Source organism: Hydra vulgaris, chromosome 01 (genome assembly GCF_038396675.1).
Source record: "Hydra vulgaris chromosome 01, alternate assembly HydraT2T_AEP".
Lineage (NCBI taxonomy): Eukaryota > Metazoa > Cnidaria > Hydrozoa > Anthoathecata > Hydridae > Hydra > Hydra vulgaris.
In genome coordinates this window covers 945,839-960,210 of record NC_088920.1, presented here as the reverse complement: position 1 = coordinate 960,210, position 14,372 = coordinate 945,839, and positions in this window count along the sequence as shown.

Genomic DNA, 14,372 nt, shown 5'->3' with positions numbered 1-14,372 from the left:
AGCCAACCTCCAACCATTATCACATCGTCGTAATGTTGCTTCTCTTTCTCTTTTCTACAAATACTATAATGGGCACTGCTCTAAAGAGCTAGCGTCTCTTGTGCCATATACAAAAATTCATTCTCATGTTACTTGTCATTCAATTAAGTGTCATCTTTTTTCTGTGACTGTTCCTAAGTGCTCCAAAAACGCTTATTCGTCTAGTTTTTTTCCTGGAACATGAGCTCTTTGGAATTCGCTTCCTTCATCTTGCTTTCCTGATTCATATAATTTGCAATCTTTTAAGTCGTCCGTCAATCTTTATCTTGCTCTACAATTTTCATCTTTTCTATTTCAGTAGCTTCCAACTTTAATTAGTGGCTGCTTGCAGCCTTGTTGGAAGCGAAGATGTTTATAAATAAAAAAAAAATAATAAAAAAAAAATTGGGTGTATGATGTTCTTTGTTGTTGGATCCACAGTTCAAATGAAATTGTAGATAAATTTTCGAATGCTTCAGTCAAAAATAAATATAAACCAGCTAATGAAACTTGAGCTGTATACCTGGAGCGTTTTACTTTTCAACCAGTTAGTATAGATTCAGCTCGACCAGAAGTTGTTATACCGGCTTTAGCTATGGCATCACACCAACCACTGCCTTCTAACCAATCTCCAACCAACGATAATGAGGCCATTTCTATGTGTAACCTGCCCATCATCATTAATAATTTATCTTCACCATATAGTTCCGGGTAGTGCCACTGAACTTGTTTACCTAAAGCATACACTGATTGGTCAGCGGTTATTATGGGGACTTGATATGGGTTGATTTTTGCTAAAACTTTTTTAACTATGTTAAAAGTTTGTCTAACCATAGATGTTGAGTTGATAGATTCATTAATAAGTGGCAATAAAACAGAAGTATATTTTGTTTCCTGGTTATCTTTTACTGTCTTCGAATGAAAACCTGCCGAAGATATTTTTGCTGTTTCTTCCCCTTCTGATTTTTTCCGTAATACAGCTGTCAACCATTCTCTTGATTCACTTAGAGCGTCAATGTTTTTGAGCTGGTTGAAATTGATTGTTTGTAATGGATATTCTACAGAATGGTCTTTAGTAAGCTCTATTGTAGTGTAATATGATGGTAACTCCAAAATATTTTTAGTAACTTTTCCCAAAAAATCATAATCAAACTTCTTTATAACTAATTCTACTTCAGCATGTTGAAATATGGATATTGATTTTCCATGAAAAGATTTGGTAGCTGTACTAGAAGATGGGTTGGGATCAATGGTACCGATTGCTGCAGTTGTAAAAACATTATTGATAAGTGAAGGAGGACACACAATGTTATTATCATTGTAGAGTTTACATAGTTGATTGGTAATTGTGGTTTTAGTGGCATCAATTCTTGTTTGAGGTACACTAACTCCAAACTTTGCTAAACTATTTACAATGCCTTTGTTTCTTGTTTTGGAATGTATATTTAAACCAACGCATAATAGAAAAGGTGGAATTCTATCATTTTTATGACGTTTTTTATTTTCCTTCTTGTTTGGTTGGAACTTTGTTTTTTAAACAATTGTAAAATATGAGTTGAGAATTAGTAGATTCAACTTTACTATGTGCTGAATCAATGTTAACATCTTTTACGCAAACCTTTTTATCTAGTTCAAGAATCATCATCGTTTAGATGCTCTCTGGTAGTGATAGTTATCAAAATTTGTATAACATTTGTTGTGTCTCTTGGTAGCTTTTTGGATTTAGAAGGATTGACAATGTCGCAACTATTTGATGATAGCTCTTGACATATGAAGCATTTATCCCACATAATGGCATTATTTGTTGTTGTTGGTAATTCATAACCAGTTGCACCATTTACAAATTTAAAACTCTTCTGAGACATTTTTTATTAAATTTTAAGGGCTAATTCTGTTATATTGATTTTTATAGGTCTCACTTATTTTAAATAAATGAAGTAAAATAATAGTAAAAGACATCTAAAAGTAGCTTTATATAGATTTATTGTCGTCAATAAATGCTAGTAAATAGTTTAAAAATTTAAAATTTTAAAAACAAACATATCAATCTCTTAGTAAACTATAATTGCTACGGAAATACCAAAAAACCTAATGCATGAGGATTATGCTCGTTAAAGTTGCTTATTTTGAAAGATACATTTACTTATGAACAAAAAACAACTAAAAAAAAAACATTTTTTGTTTACATACATTGTTTGCACTAACCAAAACAGTTTGTTAAATTCTGTTTATTTTAAAACTTTCACAGTATGACCACGCGCATAATTTCTGTCTTTATTTCAAGCCGAATTTACATTATAAAATGAAGTTTTTTTTGTCCATTTCTAAAAAAAAAATCTCTACAACTAAAAACCGAAGACATTTACAATTATTGTCCTTTTCTAAATCAATTTGTATAGTTATTAACAACAGTTTCGCCAAGTTTCATGCTGGTATCACATTTTGAACTATTTTGGTAAATATATATGCTTAGAGCCCCCACTAAAATGGAAATTTAGTTAAATTGGTTAAGATCAAATTTCGCGTTATGCTCCGCATGTTGCTGTAAATGATTACTCTAATGCAAAATGTTTAAAAAAAATTTTGTAGTCTAAAAATACATAGAGATATTGTCAATCACATTAACATTGATTTGTCACCAATCCCATTGAGAAGCAACCCATATTCTTTAAAAACAAAAGTGTTTATATCAATGAGGTTTTTAATCAAAGTAATGTTTTAAAAAAGTAATTGGTAAAAAATATTAGTCAATTTAAAAAAACAAGCAACAAAAAGGAATAATCTTTTGATCTTTTATTGTTAAATATGCTTGTTATTAATGGACTTATTATTAATGTATATAATGGATTTTTTATTGCTAAATATTTATTTTTGTTCTTTATTTATTTCAGATAATACAACTGATATTTACCATTCTAGAAAATCCTCACTTTTTACAATAATATGTGGGTTAAAAAATCAGGAGATTTTGATGTGACAATAGTAAGCTTTGATGGAGCCGAGTTGTGTGAACAAGTAGGCCTTTTTATTTTATATACCATCAGCAAAGAACACGGATTAAGCACCAACGGTTTATATAGAGATAACGGGCTTTGCTGTTTCAATGGTATTAGTGGAACATAATCGGAAATAATAAAGAAAAACCTTATCATTCTTTTTAACGGAAAATTTAAACTAAATATAACAATAAATTCTAATTAAAAAATTGTTAACTTTCTTGACATTTCGCTCAACTTGTCTGACAATTCTTATCAGCCATATAGGAAAGCAGGTGATACCCTATTATATATCAGTGTTAATTTAAACCATTCTCCAAACATTCTTAAAGCTATTCCCTCAATAATATCTAATCGTATAAGAAGTATATCTTCAAGTAATGAAGTTTTTAATCGAGCCGCTACTTTTTACAACAGTGCCCTCAAACCTAGTTGATTTAAAGAAAACATTAGTGCCGTTGCCAATGATTCTATAAAAGTTGCAAAATCACGCGCACGAAATATTATTTGGTTTAACCCTCCGTTTTCAATTAATGTCAAGACAAACGTAGCTAAACTTTTCCTAAATTTAATCGATAAAAACTTCCCAAAATCTCATAAATTCCATAAGCTGTTTAATCAAAACAACCTTTTTAAATAAAATTCCTTAAAACAAAATAAAATTCCTTCGCATTTAAAGGAAATGTTTGATCTTGATATCGTCTTATATAAAGTGTAAAAAAAATGGTATCGTGTTTTTTATATGCTATTCAAGATCTCTTATTAAAATAATTTTTAGTTATGAGCTTATATTATGTGTTAGTAACGTATAAGATATAAATAGAAACATTTATTTAGCTAATTTTTGTGATTCTTTGAGTATAATAAGTACATTTAATAGTTGAGTTACTATAAGTTGCTGTAATAATTTAAACTAGTCGTTTGATTTAGTTTAAAGGTAAATTGACTGTGATGTACTTTATCCATTCAGTAAATCAAACTAAAAATAAATTTAAAATAATATTGGTTTCCATGCAGAGATTTAATCTAATTGCTTTATGTTCAATAAAATCTCCGCGCAAGAGAGCAAAGATTACACTTCTATTCAAAAAATAAATTTAGCGTGACGTCCTTTATGACTCCAATTAAAAAACTTAGACAAAAACATTACTTTTAACAATGGCTAAAAAAATGCTAAATTAGAAAAGGATAAAAAAATTAACGAAAAAAACAACAGACAAAAACAACAACAAACAAATCGCGAAAATATTATTTTCAAGAAAAAACTAATTGCAATGGTGTAAAAAGCAATCGCGATATGCGTAATAAGCTTGATTTTTTATTCTTTATTACTAAATCACAAATTGTGTAAAATAGATATTTTTTTTTAAGCACAAATTGTCTTAATAAGATTTTTTTTTTTCAAGCACATTCCTTGCAGAAAACTCTTTTTGGCTTACAGAGTCTAACCATTACATAGGTATGATACCAGCAACTGCAAACAAAAACAATGCTGCAAAAAGATGTGTACTACATTTTAATAAATCAAACAAATCGCGAAAATTATTTGTTGCCTGTGACAAATTCGATGCTGCATTATGTGTTGTTCCATTAATGAGCAACATTAAACATTATTGAATAGGGTATTGTAATGCCTTACTTTGCTACTTACTTTTGTAACAAATTTAGTTTTTACTCATAATTTAATTAAGTTTTTACTGATAATTTTTGCTTTTTCTGCCCTTTATTTTCAATTTTTAAATGAAAAAAATGTCCACCAAAAATAGGTATCATTTAGGAAGTTAGAAATATTTTCCTGCAAGTTACAACCATATTATATTTGACATTATTTGTTTGGAATGTGTGTTAAAATGTTCAGTTTTTGTTTGGAATGTGTATTAAAATGTTCAGTTTTAGTTTGGAATGTGTGTTAAAATGTTTAGGTATTGTTTGGAATGTGTGTTACAATGTTCAGTTTTTGTTTGGAATGTGTGTTTAAATGTTCAGTTTTTGTTTAAAAAATAGTTGTGAGTATAAGAACATTTTTATTTTACTCATAAGAATTGACAATTAAAAAGTTTGTTATATTTGTTATTGTGATAAAATGAATTTAGATGGCAATTGCGCGTGCACTTAATGATGACTCGGTAAATTGTTTTCTATTTTAAATTTTTATTTTTTATTTTTTAAATTATATTTATTTATTTTAATGATATTTATATATCTATATATCTATATATACATATATATTTATATATATATATATATATATATATATATATATATATGTATATATATGTATATAATTATATTTATATATATATATATATATATATATATATATATATATATATATATATATATATATATATATATATATACATATGTTCATATATATATATATGTATATATACGCCTTTTTCACATCTCTTTAAAAAATTTTTTTTTTTGGCTTGAAGACTAAAGAAGACGGGAGGGGGAGGGGAGGAGTTAGGCGTGGCACTCATCCCGCCCCTAATGCCAATTAATACACCACTTGTAATTGGTGTAGAATAAGAAAGTATAGTTTATACTTTTGAAAACAAAATATAATCAGTGTTTTTAAGATTAAAATATTTATAAGAATGTAACATTTCACTATTAGAGTGTTATAACGAAACACTAATATTTGAAAATGAAATGGAATCGAATAAGAACAACTTTTTGTGTATAAAGATCAAAAATTGTATCAGAAAAAACAATCTTTCAGATAAAAAACTTGTATTTTTTTAGGGTTATGAAAGTGTGTCGTAACCCCTCTGGCCTCCTAGACACCCCCTATATAGGTAGACTAATATAAACTCGCAGCGTACTCTTACATCTATCTTTTGGTACCAAGTTATAAGCATTTGGATAAATTTCAACGAAGTTATAACAATTTCAGTAAAAAAAAAAATAATTTTGAACCAGTTTATTCAATAAATCCAAATATTTAAAATTTGCTACCAAAAACGTCATAACTTTTTTTTAAATTGTTCGTTTTTGATAATTTTTTCATCTTTAAAATACTATATTGAAGGGCTTTCTAAAGATATATAACATTTGAGGATATTCTCAACTAAAAAAAATCAGTCCACGTACCTAGTATAATGGATGCAGAATATGAAGGTCTGCCTTGAATTCATATCATTGGCTTTATTTCTAATATAGACAGAAAAATTTTCTAACGTACTACAGTTTGTTAATTTGCAATTATGGTCACTATGAAACCATTCAGGTAAAGAAATATGATAGCCTTTATATGACAATGAAACATAAAGATCTTTATTTACAGTTATTGACTCAAAAACAGTTAGTATGCCTGATTTTTTATTAAAACATAGTTTATAATAAACAACACTATCATGAATTTTTTTTTTAATGTAAAGCCTGGCAAAGAAAGTTGTTCTGTCAAAGAATCAAGATTAACTATTTTATCAATACTTTGAAAATCTTCAAACTCATCTTTTCCTATATATCTCAAAGTTGGTTCGTTCGGGGCAACTTTGGAAACCTTAGAATTAACAATCCACTTATTTTATCGGTTTAAGTAGTTGGAACTGGAAGAAGATTTCATTTCAAGGTGCATCTTTTTCCATAATTAATAAATTTGTCATCAAAATGCTTTACACAAATAGCTGAATATTTTGATGGAACCAAATCTTTTCTATTGACAAAGTATATCCATTGTTCTGGCAAATCAAATTCTTCTGGAAAATGAAATGTTAACTTTTTTGGACCATTAGAGTAACCAGTTTTACAGTTTGTAACAACATATTTATTAACCATTTTATTACTAAAACAAATCAAAAAAATGTAACACAGTTATTTTTAAATATAAAATTCACTTACATTTATTATTGGAACTATTTCCACTTGAATAACATTGCATAAAAAAGCAGTTAGACTATATACAGTAATAATAATGGACTGTCTGTGTGTCTATTTCCTTATTCCACTCTCTAATGGAATATAATGAAACAGGCAATCAGTCAAAATACATTTACATATTAATCAGTTCAGAATACATTACACATTAAATGACTATAAAAGCATAAACCAATGCATGCTAGCAAATATTTATATAGTAATTGTTACAATATTATAATTCAATATTTTTCAACACCTTTGTATAATATTCACTGGTAAATATAATGTTATTGTTGTTGTTGTTGTTAATAAAACTTTTCATACATAATTTAAAATTTAAAAATTAGCAGTAAAAACTGGCCTCTTAATTTTTTACAAAAATTGCAACAAATTGGGCCGTATAATAACAGTAGGCCATATATTGGATTAAGAAATATTAAGGGATTATGACTCTGTACTGTACATAAATCATGATAAATTTTTAACACTACCTGCGCAGTTGGTTCATTCACGGTAAGGGAGGGCGTTATCGAGTGTAGACGTAGTTTTATAAAGAAGTCTCTTGAGGTTTGACAAGTTGTTGACAAAGGGAATTGGGAGGTAAAAATGGAAAAAAAATATTGACTTAATTAATGGAAAGCCCCTTTATCTGTAAAACAAATTATACCAAAAATTATTCAATATCACTTCTGAAATATATAAATTCCTTAAAAACCAATCTAAAAAAACTCATTAAGAATGATTCGAATATTTTACGAGTTATTAAAATATCAAAATATTTCAAACAAAATGTCATGAATGTATTACCGATTAGTATTTCATGAAGTTAAAAGAAAAAAATGGTTCTCGAAAACAAGATTTTACACAACTTTCTGCAAGTTGTCCTTGACTACATAAATAAGGTTTATTTTTTTTAGACTTATCTTGCATTCTCAAAATATAAATTGTAATACATGACTTTGTACATTAAATATATCTCAATATTATTTCAATTATTTTAGAATTGTGTTGTTAAAACTTGTTAAAACTATGTAATTGTAAAAACATATATATATATAAATATATATATATATATATATATATATATATATATATATATATATATATATATATATATATATATATATAAGTTAAATTATTGTAAGTTTAATTATTTACTCTGGGTTAAAGTGAGTAAATTGAGAAAACAATTTCTTAAATATAATTTGTTTAACTGAAAGCTGGATAACTGAAAAAGAAATATATAATACTTCAAATTTTATTCTTCCTTACTTTGAGTTAATTTCTCAAGAGAGACTTATCAATAAACGCCGTGGAGGATTTCTTATTTACGTAAAGAAAAATATTGCACATTATATTAGGAATGATTTAAGTATTTCTGACGGCGACTAAGAAATTTTAACTATTGAAATTCTAAACAATCAATCAAAAAACATTTTACTGAGCTGTTGCTACAGGCCTCCGAACGGTGTGGCCGAGAACATGAGCATGTATTTTGAAGAAAACCTTTTCAAAAAAGGCATCCTTGAAAAAAAAAAGAATATTATGGTAGGGGATTTCAATATGAACTTCTACCATTACTCTTCGGACATTAAAGTAAGTATTTTTATGATTCTATTTAATTTAGGATTATATTATGATTCTATTTAATTTATAATTCTATTTAATTTATGATTCTATTTAATTTGATTCTATTTAATGATTCTATTTAAATTAGGAGCCATTCCTCTAATAAACCAGCCTATCAAAGTTACTCCAAAATCAGCTACTCTAATTGATAACATTCTAACAACTGATATTTCTCACAGTGACTTAAATAAAGGTATCTTAAAAACAGACATATTTGACCATTTCTCTACCTTTTTTAACATTAACTTTAACTTTAAAATTATGACTAAATCTAACATTTACTATAACCAAATAAATGTTGAGCATTTAAAACACAGTTATCATTGCTTCTTTGGGAAGAACATCGACTTTAGAGATAACGCAAACAACATTTAAGATAATTTTTTAAAAACATTTTACTCTGTTTATGATACCAATTATCCTTTATATAAAAAAACGATAAATCAGAAAAACATTAATTCTCCCTGGGTTACCGAAGGTTTAAAAAATTTCCCTTTCTTCGCCCTGCCACACATGATCAAAGTGGATTACAGTAATATAAATAATTCTCAAGCAATAGCTCACAAATTCAATAAATTCATTGTTGAAATAGGCTCTAAACTATCTATATCAATTACGAACACTGAATCCTCATTTAAAGATTTCCTAGTACCGATGGATAATTGCATTCACTCGGAAGAGTTATATAAAGAGTTACTATTTGATGAGTTCAAAAAAGCCTTTAAACACTATAAAAAATAAAACAGTTGGACCGGATGAAATCAATGATAACATAATTTTAACACAAATAAAATATATTCTTTTGAAAGTCTTTAAATCATCTATCAAACAAGGAGTCTTTCCCGATCAATATAAAATTGCTGAAGTTATTCCACTATTCAAAAGTTGTGACAAATCTGACATTAGTAATTACCGGCCTGTCTCTATTTTATCTATATTTTCAAAAGTACTAGAAAGAATCATGTTCAATAGAGTATTTAATTATTTTAGTTTAAATAATTTATTATGCAACAATTAGTTTAAAAGAACTACTCATCTGAGCATGCAATTATTTAATTGGTACGTGAAATTTCCATTCTTTCGAAAAATCTCAATTCACATAAGAAATTTTTATCGATCTATCAAAAGCATTTGATACTGTCAATCATGGTATTTTGCTTTGTAACTTAATTATTACGGAATAAATGAAACTGTAATTAAATGGTTTCGATGTTATTTATCTAACAGAAAATAATTTGTTTCTTGTAATGGACTTAATAATAAACAGTTTTTAAATGTTTCCGGTGGTGTTCCGCAAGGTTCCATCTAAGGCCCTCTTTTGTTTTTAATATATATATCAACGAATTGCATAAAGCATCAAATCTTTTTAGTATTATGTTTGCTGACAACACAAATTTATTTCTCCCTTACAGTTACATCTATCTACTATTCTTCATTGATGAACAAAGAACTTTAAAACATATCTAAATGGTTTAAAAGTAACAAAATAACATTAAATGTAAGCAAAATAAAATGGAATTTTTTTCCAACCGCTCACGAAAAAACGTTCTTTACCCCCCAAATCTTCCAAAAATTCTTATTGACCATATTAAAATAAAAAGAGGTTCTGTAACTAAATACCTGAGGGTTTTCATTGACGAGAACATCACATGGAAACATCATATTAACTATGCCTGCTCAAAAGTTTCAAAAGGTATCGGAATTTTATATAAGGCGCGCACTCATTTAGGCAAATATAATTTAACTAAATTTTATTATTATTTCATTCATAGTTGTATAAGTTATGGAGTTATTGCTAGGGGAAGCACTGATCAAAGCAAGTTACAATGTCTCTATCGCCGTCAAAAACATGCAATCCGTTTAATTAATTCTGCGGATTGGCTCACACATTCTTCAATATTTTTTAATCAAATGAAAATCCTCTATATAATATATATATATATATATATATATATATATATATATATATATATATATATATATATATATATATATATATATATTTAAACAACTTTAAAAAGTATTCTAAACAATAGAGTGCTCAATGTTCTTAAAAGAACAGAGCAATTATATTAGTAGTAGAAAATCACTTAACAAAAATTTTTTTTTTTTTTTTTTCCATTTAACACTGTGTTTCATCAACAAAGATTCATCAGAAATCTCATTTGATATATATATATATATATATATATATATATATATATATATATATATATATATATATATATATATATATATATATATATATATATATCAAATGAAAGTCCTCTATATAATATTTAGAGGATTTTTATTTGATTAAAAAATATTGAGGAATGTGCGAACCGATCCGCAGAATTAATTACACGGAGACATGTTTTCTATATATATATATATATATATATATATATATATATATATATATATATATATATATATATATATATATATAACATATATATATATATATATATATATATAACATATATATATATATATATATATATGTTTTCTGCTTGGTCTTAAACTGACTGACTATGGGTTTTGTAACGAAATCCTTACTTGGCACTTAAAACTCCCTTGACAACGAGGTTAATAGAAAATTGTTTGCGGAAAATTCTTCTCCGACTGGACTCAAGTCTTAAGTGGTGTTTTTCTTATAATAGTCACATAGACGTTGCCAAAAAAAAGTATACCCAATATCCTATTGGCAAAGATGCGGAGTCTTGAAAAGAGTCCGGGTTTATATCTCCTTTAATTCTTGGTCTCTGGCGTCCAAAAGCTCCAAATTTTTATTGATTTATAATCTGCTACATGAGCAAAGTCATAAGATTTAATGACTTAGAACTTATTGATTTCATTCCCGGAGTCCCTGAGTCCCTGCCGCCATTACACCTAAGGAATCCGGGTTCAAAAATTGATTGTTCCTCAAAAAGTCAAAACTTTTTTCTTATAAATAGTCCAATAGCTTTTTAAAAAATTTAGAGCTCCTGGAAACCAAAAATTAGAATCAATCTTTTTGTGACTTTCAAATGCAGATTTGTTTTTGGAACTCCGTATTGATGCATATTGGCTAAGGGAGAATCGTTAAAGAGTGCTGCTATATTGACACCTGCCACAACCAAAACTCTTTGCATGTTTTCGCTAAATCAGTCAATTTAGCAGCGCGCCTTTGCAAATTTTTTTCTAAATCAGTATGTTTTTTTTTGCGTTTTTTATATCCTTCAGTTTACCATACATCTATTCAAAAAGCAAATAATTGTCATAATTGTTTCTATTCAAAAAGCAAATAATTGTCATAATTGTTGACGCGAAAGTGATATTACTCTCCTCTCTTGCGTCGATCTGCAATTGTTGGTTCTCGTTAGATGCTCGCAAATTTTTATTGTTGATTCTTATAATAATAAATAATTTTACAATATATATTTATATACAGTATTGGACAAAACATTTGCAACCAACATCGAACAATGCTAAAAAGTGTTCCTAATTTAATATGTCTTAAAAACGAAACGAACTATACTACCACAGCAAACAGTTCAGGAGTCTGCAGTCATAGCATGCCATGACATGAGCAAACAGCTGACAGGTGACAGCACACAGGCAGAATTTCGTTGACAAGTGCCATTTTGCAGCGGAAAAAACAAGTGCAACTTTTTTGGTTTGTTTCATTTTCTTAAGTCTGGTCCGTATCAACGTCACGGAGGTTTTTTAATAATTAAAGGAAGTATCCAGAAGTTTCCAGAAGCTTCCTGAAGCATGCAGAAACTTCCAGAAGTTTCCAGAAGAAGCATCTGGAAGCATCCTGTAGCATCCAGAAATATCCAGAAACATTCAGAAGCATCCAGACGCTTCCAGAAGCTTCCAGAAACATCAAAAAAAAGCATATGGAATCTTCCAGAACAGGTTCACACAGCTTCATTTTACTTTATAAGAGACATGTATATCGACATGTAATTCAGTCAGTATATGGAAGTCAATCAGTCAGTATTATCAAGACAGTTTATCGGAGTGAGTTTTATCAAAGTGTTTTATCAAAGAACATCAATACAAGAAGTGAAATACAACAAGTGTTTCATTACATCAATACAGTCCACATCCAACCAAGACGTTGTGTTCCACAGAGCATTATTGTATCATCACAAGGTAAATGTAACACAGTAAGCTTTGAGAAGCGTGATTATTTATTTTTATTATTTTTATGACTTCAAGTGCAAAAATGGCTCCCGACAGTCTTGGATTGGAACTAAGAAAGAAAATTATTGGCGATTACGTAAGCGGAATGTCACAAAAAAGTATTTATGATAAATATGGCGTGAAAAAATGGACCGTATCAAGACTATGTTCCAAATATTGTCCTACGGGGAAGTTGGCAGCAGATAACAAATGTGGAAGACCACGTTCCACCACTTCTAGAGAGGATTCTATAATTGTCAGATCCGTCTAGAAGGATCCCTGGATATTATCAGTCGAGATACAATAGCGATCAGAGCTGCCTGTATCGGACCGAACAATCAGACGACGTGCTGTTGAAGCCGGATTGTTTTCTCGACGCCCTGCAAAGAAACCACTGATTTCACTAAAAAACCAGAAGAAAAGACTCCTATTTGCTACATCTCATATTGACTGGAATGTGCAGAAATGGCGAACTATCCTGTTCAGTGATGAATCGAAGTTTATCATCATTGGGAGCGATGGTATTTACCGTGTACGTCGACCGGTCAGAAAACGCCTCGATTTACGTTACTGCCATAAGACCGTGAAGCATGGTGGAGGCAATGTAATGGTCTGGGGGTGTTTTTCTGCTAATGGTCTAGGTCCAATACATCGAAACGATGGAATAATGGACCGTTTAATGTATAAAAATATCCTGAAAGATGTTATGTGACCTCATGCTAAATGGAATATGCCAACAAAATGGATTTTTCAGCAAGACAACGATCCGAAACACACTGCAAAAGTAGTCCAGCAGTGGTTTCAAGACAACCACCTATCGGTGATGGATTGGCTGCCTCAATCTCCGGATCTCAACCCTATCGAGAACCTGTGGGAGATCGTCAACCGCAGAATTAATGGTGAAGGTGTACATAATAAGGATCAACTGTTTGAACAAAACCAAAAGGCCTGGGCAGCGATTCCACAAAGTTTCATTGATCACCTGATCGAATCTATGCCTCGAAGATGCAAGGCTGTGATTGACAACAAAGGATTCGCCACGTAATATTGATAGCGAAATACAGCTTGGTCAACATTTTGTCGAATTGCACTTGTTTTGTCCAGAAGGAAATCAACTTTTTTTAATACTTTTGATTAATTTATTAATTTTCGTGTACAAATAATGAACTTTGTGATGAATAAAACTTGAAGAACTTTGTCTCTAAACAGTTACATAGTTATTTCTCTAAATTGAAAAAATGCAGCACTTTTATATAAAGAAACTAAATTAGCATTATTTGGTTGCACTCGCTTTGTCCGATACTGTATATATATATATATATATATATATATATATATATATATATATATATATATATATATATATATATATATATATATATATATATATATATATATATGAAATAATAAGATATACATATATAATAATAATTATATTAGGAATATGTAATGTATATTCGTAGTATTATATTTATAAGAATATATAGTTAGGAATAATAAATAAATAATAGAAATTTCTTAAATTAAATTGTGTATCATTGATACACAATTTAATTCCAACATTATTTTAGTGTGTCATTTTAAATTTAAGGCAGATTTCTTAGATTTTGGGGTCATATGTAGCGATTTTACTGCTTAGCTAATGTACCATTAATATATGTATCCTTGTGTTTAGGTATTTGTGAGTCATTACATGTATATTTTTGT